Source organism: Vidua chalybeata, chromosome 6 (assembly GCF_026979565.1).
Source record: "Vidua chalybeata isolate OUT-0048 chromosome 6, bVidCha1 merged haplotype, whole genome shotgun sequence".
Lineage (NCBI taxonomy): Eukaryota > Metazoa > Chordata > Aves > Passeriformes > Viduidae > Vidua > Vidua chalybeata.
Window position 1 is genome coordinate 23,195,813 of NC_071535.1, and position 13,956 is coordinate 23,209,768.

The window sequence follows — 13,956 nt, forward strand, 5'->3', positions numbered from 1 at the left end:
TTCTAAGGACTCTTTTATGTAAATTAATAATGCAGTTAGTGCAATCACTTTTCTGTCTCATTGTATATTACCTGACTCTTTGAGCTTCATGTACTTGAAGAGTTGGTGCTTCACAGTACTGTCAGGATTAGGTGAAGCCAGGAGAAGAGGGGGCTTTTGAGTCCTTTACACCTTAAGGATTAAAATCATAACTTTAAAACTTGAGCTGATTCTGCAAGATGATTCTGTGTCTATTAGGATTTCTGCCTGTAAAATGATGAAACACTATTTCCTGGGCTGTTCAGATGTAGCCTGTCCTCAGCCAGCAGAGCATTGGCTGGCTGTGTGTGTTCCACCACGTAATTAGGTAGATGTTCTCACACGTGAAACCAGCATCTAGTGTTGATTCTGGCTTTCAGGCCATAAGCACTGGCTAAAGAAGAGAGTGAGTGGTGAATGCAATCCTTAGGGATTGCCTCTAATGTGTTAGGTCATGCTATTACTTAAAAGCTCCTGTGCTGGACTCACATGAGGGAGGTTCCATAAAGCAGTGGTGACATTATGAATACAGAAACTGAAGTTCTAGTGTCCCCTGAAAATTGCAGAGGTTGTGAGTAGAGCTGCTGGAGTTGGGGCCAGGGTATTAAAAGGTGGGTGACTTTGCCAGCAAACCTGGCATGAGCAAACTGATACACAGCAAGCCATGTGGACATGCCTTTACAGGCCACAGCTGGTACAATTCATAAGGGGGCCAAGTAGAGCCTGGAGTTTTCAGAAAATATCTGTTTGGGTGTGAAGGAGAGAGCTCAACATGCTGGATTACTTCAGCATGAAATAAGTTCTAAAGTTTCAGCTTCTCTTTATAGGATGCATGATATCATCTGGCTGCTCACATTGTCCATCCTGATCTCCAGTTTCTTGTGATTTCTTGGAGTGATGACAGTGCCCTGTTGCTGACTCCACAGCCTCCATTTATCCTGGCATTTGGCATGGAGTTGGGGCTCTGAGAGAAATCATGCCCATGCACTTCATGCTGGAATCCTACATGCCCCAGCTTGTATATTTGGCAGTAGCAAAGAGTTGATATCTTTGGATCCTTGATTTCGTACACAGCCACTTGACCTGAGGTGTATCATGATGAGCTGCTTGGGAAAATGGATTTTTGTGCTTTCAGTTCCTCTGCTCAACTTGCTTTGCCTCAGTTGTGGAACTACAGAGAATTAATTTCTTCAGATACCTAAATGAGAAAATGGGGAAATTATGCTTGATTTGGTTAAGATCTGTTCTTACTTTCATAGTGTAATGGCTGAGTTGGTCAGTTGAACCAAGCTGTAATTCCTGGTTCCCACAGTGAATTACTACATTTTGTATGGTTTGAGCTGTTTTGCTACCATCTTGTGTCTGACTGATCTGGCACATGAGCACAGAAAGAGTTTGAATGTGTGATTAGAGGACCTCTAAAAGGGAAACACTTATGGGAAATAGCTAAGCTGATCAGAACCTCAGCCTGTCTTGGCATCAGTACAGCTGTCCTGTGCAGAATCTAAGATTTAGAATCTTCCTCTTAAAGTCTTTCGTTTTCTCATTGAATGCATGAGAGATGCTAATCTCTGCTTTCCAGAACATGAAACTTGATTGTAGGAGAGGAGGTGTTACTGCATGAACGTGTTCATTTTTAAACATAATTTGGTGTAACTTCTTTACAGTAAAACAAAACAGCTGTAGCTGAAGTTCACCCAAAATTCCCAGTGAGTTTTTTTCCAGCTACCCTTCTGCAGGAATGGAGTGCTACAAAGTGTGCTGAGACATGAGCAGTTGCACACAGGGTTGGAAGTGGAGAGTGAGGCTGAGAGCCAAGCCTCTCCACCTTGGTATAAAACTGCAATGATTACAGGCAATGGAAGTGGAGCTCTTGCAATGTATGGAGAAACTGGAACCGGCCTAAGATTGTTCCAGAGTTTTCTCTGAGGCATGTGAAGGCCAGAGTGAGTTTGGGGGGAGTGATTCTGCATGGCCAAAACCAAATTCTTCCCACCCTCTTGAGGCAATTTTCTGCTAGGCTGTGAGTATGTTGACCCATATCCGCCCCTTATTTTAGGGATTTGTGCTAACATAATAGTGAAGGCTTGTAAACCCATGCAATTTTCTGAGTAATTTTAGAAATCTCATCTCTTACCAGAAGGAACAGCTGTTTGGGGCTTTCTTGTGCTCCAGTAGCTGAAGTGTGAGGTTGCCTTGAGATAAGATAGTGCTGCTTTTACAGCAGTGGTGAAGAAATGCAAGGATATAAATTTCCCTACAGTCCTGTTGGAGGAGGATGAAAGTAGCTGTGGGGGTTTCAGGTTTGTCTGAAGAAGTGGCTTGCTGAATAGAAGCTAGCTAAGATTTGCAGAGGACTTCATTGCTGGTGTGGAACAGACTCAGACCATCACTTAAGGAAAACTGGCAGCCTCTTCTTGTCTGTGACTAGAGCAGTCAGCAGGGGTATTCAGCCTTCTCTCTCTTAGGTCCCTTTACATTGGGAAGAACATTCAATACACTGGTAGCAATTGTCTACATTGTTGAAACTAAAAATTACAGGCCAAAAATGTTGCCCTGGTGTCTTCCAGTAAGACATTGAATGGTTGCCTTTGTGCTCACCCATTGAGAGCATCTCGCTGACTGCTGTCTTCTGTGCTGACCAGTGCTGTCTTCCTTCTGCTCACTCATTTCCTGTCCATCTTCTGTTCTTTCTCTCCATCTTATTCCCCATCCTAAATAGCCTATGGACTCTCTGTGTCCAGATGTTGCATAGCCCCATGCACAATGGGGCTCTGTTTCAAGATGGGATGGAAGCTCCTAGTGCTACACAGTACTGCTATTAAAAACCGAGGGCTTAGTTATAGATAGGGCTGTCAGGGAGGAGGGACTGGGCAACTGCTGGCTGTTCTTTTGATGAATCTTTTCGGGTTTAGAAGGCTTCCATGACATCCTTCCTGGAGCCCAGGTGTGCCGCGCTGCCTGACTCAGCTCCGTGCTCTGGAGCCTTGCTGCCCGGCAGCTTTCCTAGCCGAGCCACGCTGCCCCGGCGCTGGGATGCTCGGGTGCCTCCCTCGGTGCAGGGACAGTCGCCATGCGGCAGCTCTGTTATGCCGTCAGAGCCTGATTGCGGCCCGTCGGCCACCAGAGGGGGACCGGTAGCTTTGTTTAAGAGTGGCCAACTTCAGCTCTCTTGAAACAGTGCTGTTTGACTTAATAGTTGTCTGGGTTTGTTGGTTGGTGGTTTTGTTGTTGTTGTTCAGCAGACCTCTTAATCTAGCAAACAGGTTGGCTGGTAGAGTCACTTGCTGTGCTTCTAATCCTCAAACTGGCGTGTGTGAGAAGTGAGCATCTAGAAAGCATCTGCTGGTTCTGCACAAGTCCCTGTTGCACTATCCCCCTTGCCCTTTTGTTTTCCAACAGGCAACACATTTAAAGTTCGTGAAAGGAAGTTGGATTTACATATGTACGATTAACCTGCAGCATTCTCTCAAGAGACTCAGCACAAATAGCTTAATAAGAATAATGTGCTTAATATGAACAAACAACAGCAGTAACACTAACCAGATTAGATGTGCTCCCTCAGGCTTTAAGACACAGGTTAGTCATCAGTATGTGAGGAGAGAGGGAGTATTAATGTGCGGACTAGGAAAGCAGAATTGAGCTGGTGCACAGAAAGAACTGATATTCTCTTTTTAGGACTCATTACAGCATAATGGAGTTCTTTAAATTAACTGCAGGCACCTCTAGCCATTCCAGAGAACCTGGGAGAGTGGAAGCTGACGTGAATTTGGATGAGTTGCAGTAAGTGACTGGAACAGTGCAGTAGCTCCAGGGACAGGAGAGAAAAAGGACCCTGTTACAACCCTCGGGAGGGAAACTGTCCTGAAGTGGCCTCTGCACAGGCTAGTGCCTTCCTTGAATACTCTTTGCATCAGGTTGTTTTTGAGTAGAGGTGGCTTGGGCCAGCTAACCTTACACTTAGCAGTTAGTGGTGTCAGTAGCCTGTTGGCAGTGCCTTTGGAAAGTGCTCTAAGAATGTCTTCCTAGGAGTTGGCTCTGCTGTGCCTCATCCCCTGTGGTTCTTCCTCCTGGGCAGGGCTGAGCTTCATTTCAAGTTTGAAGTGCAGAGTGTCAGAGGAGCTGTAACAAAGACATTACTGAGGTGTAATGCACTTGATGCTGTGGAGCTAACTCAGGCCTGAAGCTCTGACCTTGACAGGGCTGCTCCCCAGCAGTGTAAGGAGCAGAGGGAAAGGCACCAGGTCGGTCAACAACAGCAGAAGGTTGGAAGGTGGTAAAGAGTCATGGGACTGGTGATGTTGGACTCAAGAGGCATCTTTGGATTCTAGTGCAGAAATGCTTCTGGGTCAGAAGGTACCTGGACCTTGTGACTGTATTTCTCAGCAGGATCCCTGATTCTTAAGTGCTCACTTGAGTGCTGGAGGGTTAGGATTGTATGAACAGGTAGCTCATGGAGATGGGGAGAGGAACAGGGTTTGATATGAGGTTGTGGTATTCAAGTTTATAAGAGACCGAAGGAAACACACCACTTCTCATGCCTTTGCCTTGTTGAACAAGGTCAAAGTGACAGCCAGCAGGGATTGAAAGGCAAAAAGCACATGGCTAATCAAAACTGTCTGCTCCACATATGGAGTGAGGAAAGCATGAGCTTTCCTTCCTATCTTCCTAAGGGCAGATAAAAGAGTGTGACATGCATGTGGATAATGAAAACATCCATGGCTAAATAAGATTTAAAGCAAATGAACATCCCTGCTTCAGGGCCAAAGCCTGTCTCTGACAGACAGAAGTTAGAAAGGAGGTATTTTTCTGCTTTTCTTGAAGCTATCTACTGTCCTATGCTGGATGCTGACCAGGAGGAGTATTTGGTAGGCAGGAAGAAGAAAGTAGGATCTGCTTTAATCCTGTCATGGATATTGTGCTAATTAGGCTTGAGCCAATTTAATACATGAGTAAGGAGCAGGCACATCCTTCACAAAACTGGGTGTTAATGTCTTTCCAGAAAAACCCCTCCCATCTAGGGGAGGGCCACCCTCAGCATTCTGCTGTGTCTCTAAGAGGGACTAAATGGAGAACTGTCTCTTCCTCCTGCCCTGTGGTCCCAGTGCAGCACTTACCATGTTCCCAGTGGATGTACACCAAATATGGTGAGAAGTCTTTTACATGTTTCCAGAGTGTCTAGGAGTCTGCTGTTAGTCAAATTTCAGTATTGTTGTTCTGTTCATTGGATAGCTTATTTCCTTTTCACTCTCTGAATTGTTATATGGGTGTGGAGTGATGACAAAGCCTGAGCCTAGAAGAGAACTGTGTTGTGGCACTGCATTAGGGAGCCCCACACCTGTGCTCTTACATGTCCTGGAGCTGGCAGATTCATGGCAGGGAGTGTGCACTGCTCCATGAGGCCAACACCTGCCCCATGCCCTTCTTGAGCTGTGAAGCCTGTTTGTAGATAAAAGAGTACCTTTTGTCCTCTGTGGTCTCAGCCTAGCACAGGTTTGAGGAGAAGGAAGGTTGTCTCCTGAAACTCATCCTTGGTAAGCCCCATGGAAAGGTGGATGCAGCTGTAATTTTTTTTCTGCCTCCTCACTTTCATGCCTCTCCCTGCATCTCATCCTCTGCCTTTCTCTCTTCCACTATTGCTCTTTCCACTCTGTTTGCCAATATGGCAGTGGAGAAGATGAAGTACCCTGATGAACTCTGGCTTGGCCTTCTCCCATCTGCCCAGGGAGAGCACTCTCCCCAGTTTTCTCTGTCTGCCTTTTGCCTTTCTAATCAGTCATGGTAATTTACCCTGGCACTGTTTGGCAGGGGTTGTACCTTGGCATCATGAGCAGCCAGGGTCAGCTGTCAGCCTCTGAGCCATGAGCCTAATGCAACAGAACAGATGTAGGTATTTTTTCCAAGTTTTTCCTGGGCAGCAGGATTAAGGTCTCTGTTCTCAGCTGGGGTCCCTGGTGTAGTCACTTCCCTCTGTGTTACACAACACCCTATTAAGAAGAACAGCACAAACATGTTCATTGGGATCCCTTCCCCCAACCCTACAGGCCCAAGGAACAAAGGCAAGGGAGGTTTCCAAAGGCTGAAGAGCTGTCTGGTCCAGGAGCCCTGGGATAATCTTGCCCAGCTATCCCCCTGTGAAAGGGCTCTGCCTCTCTCTGCTGTTCTCCATCCTTGTGGTGCCAGGGGTAAGAAGAAACACAGAGGGTGGGGGTGGTGGTAAAAGAGCAGTGGGGTCATGTTGTTCTTACATACATCTGGCTGTATACCAATGCAGGGAGAAACTATTGTGGCAGCAGCATTCCTGCCAGGCCTGGTGTCCGCACCATCCTGCTGAACTGGAGGCTTCTGAGTGTGAGTGTGTGTGTGAGCACCAAGCAAACAACAGCGCGTGATGAGAAACCCCAAGGGGATTCTTGGTGCTAGCAAGGAAGAAGGGGAACGTGCAATCCACGGTCTAGACTTGCTGGAGTTCAAAGGTGTCATGTCATGAGAAGATCTGTGTCTTCTGATTGCAAAAGTACTGAGAGAGCTTGCTGGAAAGGGAGGCACTGTGCTCTCCATTGATGATCCTGAAGTGGCTGGCCACAGAGAGGGACTGCAGGCACCCTTGGTGAGCAGGAGAGGGCTTCCCCAGCAGACCAAAGGGAGCAGTCAAGTCCACGTGAGCACACGAGAATCTGCTGCCTATGTGCACCAATTACTTGCTTTAGTGACAAAAGACCATAAATGAACAAGAGAGTTAATTAGGTCTGCAGCAGGCGAGGTCTGGAAGCCTGCAGAGCCGAGAAATTTGGAAAGGGTTCAAAGGCTCTGGGGGAGGAGAAGGCCCTTGAGCTCTGGGTCGCAAAGGTTCTGCTGGTCTTTCCCCTCAGAGCACCAAGAAAAAACATCTCTGACCTGAAGGATGGTCCCCAGGACGGGGAGAGACCAGGTCTTGGCAGCATCTGTTTCTTCAGGCCTCCAATGAAGGACTTAAAAAGCTTGTTAATTCACTGCTTCGTACAGCTGCAGACCCTCCGTCATTGCAAGCAATGCCTCCAGGGCAGCGTGCGCAGTTGTGAGCCAGCTCCTTCACCGTGGCACTCTGCACTGAGGGATCCAGTGAGCTGTCAGCAGGGCTGGGGGCATACTGCAGCTGTCTGGCCCGTGTCTAGTAAAATACTCACAGCAGGTCCTTTCCATCTGCTTTGGCCCAAAAGTGACCCTTGCAAACCTCGTCTCCCTTGCAGTCGCCTCAGCAGATGGTGAGAAGGCAGAGGGAAAGAGAAATCCCTGAAGCTTTAGCAACAGAAAAGTCTGACCTTGTGATACCTCTCAGCCCACCACCCACAGGTACTGGGTTCTTGCAGTGCCACCTTAACCCCCTGAGCCGTGGTCTCTGTGTCCCTTCTCCCACTCACTTGGAGCACCTCCTGCTCCCTTCTCTGGATCTCAGTGGAGGCCCTGGATGGCATCCAGTTGGAAGAAAGCCTGCCCTAGCTCTGCAAGCAGAGTGGGAAGGGGCAGCCATGTTATGAGGGAAGCTCACAGCATGACAAGATCTGATGTGCTCTAGGTGATGTCTTGTTGGGGTCTCAGGGTTTATGATTTGGGGCTGAGGGTGTTCAGCTGTGGTGAATCACGGCAAACCACTTTGAGCAGCTGGTCTTGACTACCCCCTCTTGTACCCTGGATGCATAAAATCTGCTTTGGGAGTGGGGCCTTTCTCTACCTGCAATTGTGGCGAGTGCAGGAGTTCAAGGAGGTGGACGGGACGCTTGGCCTGTGGGAACAGTAGAGGAAGCTCCAGCTCAGCAAGGGTGTTGGGGACAGCTGAGTTGTGTATTGCCTGCCAGACTGCACCAGCTGCTCTGGAGTCAGGACTCAAACCCAAGCCTGGTCCCCATTCCAGACATTTCCTTCACCTCATTTGTTAGTGGCTTCAGATGCACATTCAGTGGCCGGTATGTGGAGGCTTGGTTGGTTTTGCAGGGCTCCTGTCCAGCTGCCCTCATTCAATCTGCCTCCCTGGTGGGCCTGGCTGGATGTGAGCACTGCAAAGGTCTAGGAGGGAATGTGTGGGGCATCCAGGTTATAGCGCTGTCACCTTCCTCTCTGTGTGATGGCAGTGGTTGGCTTGGACAGAGGACAGGCCCTTGCCATAACACCAGCTATGTTGATGCATCCAAGTATAACACAGAAGTGGAAGGTTTGCTCTGCAGTGGCTGTTCACCCCTCCTCACATTACTACAACACAGACAGCTCCTGAGAGATGACCCTTCTTCCTGCAAAATAGCTTGTGCAGGCAGTGTGGACAAGGAGCAAGAAGCAGACTGAAAAGGAATAGCAGGGTAATGGAGAAAACCTTGGAAAGGTCTCCAGGCCTGCAAATACAAAGATGTCCAGGGGCCGTGTAGAGGGGCTCAACTGTAGTGTTTGGTACCATGCCCAGCCTGAAGCTCTAGCACCATTTAGTAGGCTGGACCAGCCTTGGCCTCAGTCTTGTTTGGCTGGATGAAGCAGTTGTCATCATGTCCCAAGTACAGTATCGTTGTCACTTCTTAATTCCTCCAATGAGGTGTTGCAAACAGATATACATGTCTTGTAGCTATAGTTTAGAATTAGACTTGTCTCTGGGGGCAGGCAGTGATAAGTGTTAAGAGCTGTTTGGTTCCCAAACTCTTGTGTTCCTGAACTGGTTTCTAACAAGAGCAGAAGTCTAAGCTGGGAAGAGGCTGTGTTCCCCTCCAGACAAATCCTATGGTCTGGGAAGGTATCCTAAGCTGGTGATGCCCTCCCAGTAGTTGGGGTTAATAACCAGTTTAAGGTCATTGGTAGTGTTACCTGACAACTGCTAATTGGGTTTGCCCTTGTTCAGTGCCTGCCCCTGGAATTTCCTTGGCAGTTGCAGGGGCAGATCTGGGTCTGTGGACATGGGACCCCTGTGGGAAGAGGCTGCTGTGATAAAGGACCACTGATGAATAAGAGGACAAGGGGTAGGAGGAGAAAGTTGCCAAAGCTTTAACTCTGGTGAGTGCAGAGGTTCAGCCTGGTTCAGATCTGCTGGCAGGCAGGGAAGGGTCCTTGGCCAAGCCAGGGTGTTAACAAGCCAGAGGTGAGGTTGGGTGAACACCACATCAGGATGTATTGCATAAGTCAGACTTAAAGTGCCAGAGAAAGCCTCCAGGGAGATTAAATGTCTTAAGTGTCATCAGCTCTGCAGAGATAATGAGAGCCAGAAAACAGCAGGAGGTAAAATGGCACAGACCTGTGAAAACAGGCTTGTGGGTCTGGGATCATCATGGATCTGTGCTGACTGCAAGGACTGGAAGGGAGGGTGGCCATGGGGTAGTCTGGTGTTTATGGAGAGGCTGAAGAGTTAATCCTCCTAAATCTTAGAGGCAATCAACTCTGAAAGAAGAAAGTCTTCCTCCCAAGTGATGTCCTCTGTTCCCCACTCCTGCTTCTTCAGTTGTCTTGAACAGAAAGCAAGAAACCGGGGAAAGGGCAAGGGCTGGATCTGCTGTCACTGTGTTTGCATGATCAGGGAGAATGAGGCTCCAGGCTTAGCCTCTTGACCAGCTTGGGGGTTGAGGAAGCCCCTTGGGACTTAAGCCAGGAGGTTCAGCTTTTTGCTGAACCTGTGGGTCCACAGGTGTCACATCCCCAAGAGGGGCATGTCCACCTTCTCTGATGGGTGACCAAACCCATTACAGCAAAGTTGGTGGATGGCCACCTATGTTAGAGGTCATGAAAGAGTTAACAATGCTGGAGCAAGTTGCCCAGGGAGGCTGTGGAGCCTCCATCCTTAGAGGGGTTCAAAAACTCAACCGAATACAACTCCAGCATCCTGGCCTGAGCAGGGGCCTGAGCCCTTCTCCAGAGGTCACATCCCACCTCAACCAGTCTGTGAGTGTGTGGGAGAGCACCAGAGAATGATCTCCACTGCCAGGACAAGCTGCTTGCTTGGCTGTGGCTGAGAGGTTCATAGCTGGCTGAGGCAAGGACAGTAGGAACTTTTTGCTCCTTACCTCCACCGTGAAACCAGAGTGATGGAGTCCTTCACCACTCCCTTGCCTATGCCAATCCTTGCAGGGCTGTGGCTGAGACCTGCAGGGCAGGAGCACTCCAGGGCATAGCAGAATGCTTTTGGAAGCCATCTCAGCTGGGGCCCACAGTGGTAAAACTGATTTGGTTCCACACGTGCCAATGGGAGGCAGGGCTGTAAAGCAATGGTGGAAGTTAGGCACCACCTGGCTGTCTTTGTCATTAGGCCTGAACTGGTGAGGCTGAGGGCAGGGCTATTTCACAAAATAGTGATGAAGTATCTGGTGGGGTTTTGTTTTCCTAGCTGCCTTCTTGCTGGTGCCCTGAAAGCTTTTGGTAAAGGACAGATGTTTGCTGCTGTGCCTCAGATGTGTGCCTTCCTCTGCCCACAAAGTGCTCCCAGGCTTGAGAGAAGCTCTGTGTTGGCTGTGAGATCTCAGGTTGGATTAAGTGGCAAAGACAAATCCTCAGCTTTGGGAAGAGTACACTTGACCTTTGCCTCTACAGGGTTATGTTCTCCCTTGGGAGGAAGTGTTGGCTCAGCTGCTAAACAAAGCGCTGGCTGTCATGAGCAGGACCTGCCTGCCTAAGGGAGGGAGGGCCTGGGGTGGGGGTCAGATTTATAGTCCAGGGTGGAGGAAGAGACAACACACCCATTGACCTGTAAGCTTAGAGGTGACCAGCTTAATTTAATGAGAAATGTGAAGCTATGCTGCCTCCTCTCTCAGTAAAAATATACCATCTGGAATGGTCTGGGCAGATAGGCCCACTGGCACATACAGAAGCAAAAGGGAATTTTGCTTGGCAAGATCCAAATGATATTTTGAATCCCATTCTCTTATTTTCCAACCTGTTCTTCTCTGTAATGGCTTGCAGTGCCTCTTAACCTGAATTCCTTCTAGTCGGTTCTCAAGTCCCATGGAGAAGTATCCAGTAGCAGAACTGGGCCCTGGCATGGACTTCAGACAATGTTATTTGTGCTCAGTGGTAGGAGCAGCTAAACATGGTGGTTCCCTCTAAGCAGTGACCTGTGTACAGCTCTCACATTAATTCAGGCGTTTTCTCCTGCCCTTTGTTCTGTGCAATGTGGCTGACTCTAGCACCAGAGGGCTTAGCAAGGTATATGGGCAAACACAGAGTGGGTGTGTGGGGTGGTCTCTTCCACTTTTCCCCCAAGTTAAAAAAAAAATAAATAAAGACATAGAAATTGACTGAGTGCAAACCACAGAAATGTATTTGTATCTTCATCACTACAGGTACACTGTTTGAAGGTTTGGGGTTACCCCTGACTTTCACACCTTTCTCTCTCCCCAGGCTCCTCTACTAAATCCTCTTGAATTTGGAACCACTTTGAATTAGTGGCTCTAAAAAGGTAGTTCAATATTACTGAGAGCATGTGAGTGTGGGAAGGAAGATATTCACTGGGGTGGAGCTGATGGAAGAATCTATGTTTACCCCAGTCTCCAAATGGCTCAATGGTCTCCAACGGTGCTCAGACACTAGGTTGGCAGAGTGGTTGCTCTTTCAGGGGTGATGAGAGCATAGAGTAGTACTCAGTACTGCAGGACAGGAATGTTGCCTTCACCTGCAGGTGGACTGTCAAACTGGAAGGAGATGAGAGGATTGTTAATCAGCTGCTGATTAGCTTTGGCCCAGACCATCTGAAGATCTTGTGGGAAGCAACCACCACATTACCAAAGCTCTCCTGCATGCTGGGAGTAGAGCTACCTCCTGCCCTGGCAGCTTTCCTGGTTGTGTGTGTCTCTTGCCTCTGTCACTCACACCCCAAAGTATCGGCTGTGTTTCTGTTGGTGTGGGATGACTGGAAAGAGACCAAAATCTGTAGAGTATGTTACTGAACACTTATGTGGGAGGTCTGTTGTTAGCAGCAGTGTGAGTGCTGCACATCTGAGAAACAAATATGATGAGAGGGGCTGTGCACATGAAACAACTCATGACAGTGGGCCCCGGTCCTCCTTTAGATCTGCTTGGTGCTGACAAACCCGTTAGTGGCAGCTTGGTGTTGCTGCTGATCAGGACTTTGCTGAGAGCAAAAGCCCTGGAGTCTGTTGGCAGCTGAGCTTTGCACAGGACCAAGCTGATGGAGTCAGTTACCCCCTCCCAACCCATATGGTGCAGATTCACAATCAATTTTCTGAGCACGTGGAGTTTCTGGGAGATGTTTGGCTGAAGTCTAGGCTTTGTGTAGCTGTGTCAGCAGGTTCTGGGATGGAAGGGCACTGGATCTCACTTCCCTGTTTCCTTCCTAGAGCCTTGCTGACACAGCTTCCTGGACCACTAGTGTCAGGAAGGGGCAGTTCAGTTTCTAGAGGAAGGTGGGAGGGAGGAGAGGCTCAGCCCAACCTGCATGAGGCATAAGAAGGGCACCAAACCATCCTTGTAGCCCAGCTGCTTCCTCCACTAAAGCGACCAGACAGAGTTTCTGCCATACTCAGACTGTTCGGAAACATGTTGATAAACTTCCAAATGTCTATTTTACAATCCAGATGTGCTAGTCTTGGCTGTAAATCCTCATCTGAAGAACAGGTGTGCTATAATGTTTCTAGCAGTGGCTCTAAAGCCAGCTGGAGGCTTGAACTGAACAGGAGCCAAGGGGCTGATGCCATATAGGATATGGATACTAAGGCAGGGACAGGTGAGGCAGAGAGCTGTAGGTCAGCTGTAGTTCACATCAACTCAGAGTCAGACTGTGAGGGAAGAAAGGGACAAGCCAGAATTTCCCTCAGCCCCCAGGCTCTGCAGCACTGGCGCTGCCACTGAAGAGGCTGCCCTGCTTGTATGGGTAACACAGATGCATCCCTGCGGTGCATTGGCCTTGGTTGGATCTGTCCTGGTGAGGAGGCACAGGGCTAGAGCTGGCCACCAGCCTCTGTGATTTCTCTTGACATCCCCAGGAGCTCTGTGGTCTGGGAGGAACTGCAGGTCAGAGCCCCTCCCTGCTGGCATTGCCATGGGAACTGAAATAAGTGGGGCGGCTGCTTCCTTGGGCCAAACTTCACATGCACTTTTCTCCTGAAAAGCAAGTGTTCCTTCTGGGCTGGGAAAGGTGTCTTGCTGGGCCTAGATCTGGTTTCTGAAAGCTGTGCTGGGGAAAAACACAGTCCCAGTGGAAGGACTGGTGGCAGCAGTGGGCAGTTCTCTGGTGTGGGAAGGACAGCCAGCCCTAGGTGCAGGCTGACAGGAAGCTTGTGGACGGTGGGGATGAGGTGCTGATACCACACCACTCAGTTACATATGGTGCCTGCGAACTCAGACACGAGGTCCGTGCTGATAGCCTATTGTTCAACTCCCTAGGTCCCCAGACTTGCTCTCACATAGGATTTTAGCTCCACTGTTACCTCTCGGTAATTTGTGTAGCCTAAAGCTTTTGTCAGTGATGTTCATACCCTGCACAGTTCCCACAGATCCAGCCAAGCTTGCAGGGAAGCAGAGCCTGTCTGAGAGCATCCTGCACAGGAGCAGCTGCTTTTGCTGAAAGTGGGCAGCAAGGTCGGGGTGACTCAGGCCAGGGCCCATATGGGTACCATCTCCTCGTGGAACAAGAAACCAAAGTGGCATTGACAGGGATCCCCAGAGACAGCACTTTTCCTGCCACCTGGGGTGGCCCTGGTCATGCTCTGTGTCCAGCCAGGAGCATTCAGCATCCCCATGTCCCTTACAGTGGGCATAATGCTAGCTAGTGCTATTGCTTCATTTTCATCTGCTCCCAGATTGCACTCCTGTCTGGGGAAGAACTTTCCTGCTCTGTAGCCCTGCCTGCCTTCCTCATGGTCCTCTTCAGCAGGAGCTGCCCATAGAGCAACCCAGCTTGCGCAGCTTCAAAGCAGGCAGTTCTGACCTGATGCTGTTGATGCAAGGATGTTCCCCAGAAATATCAGGAGCTCCCCACCT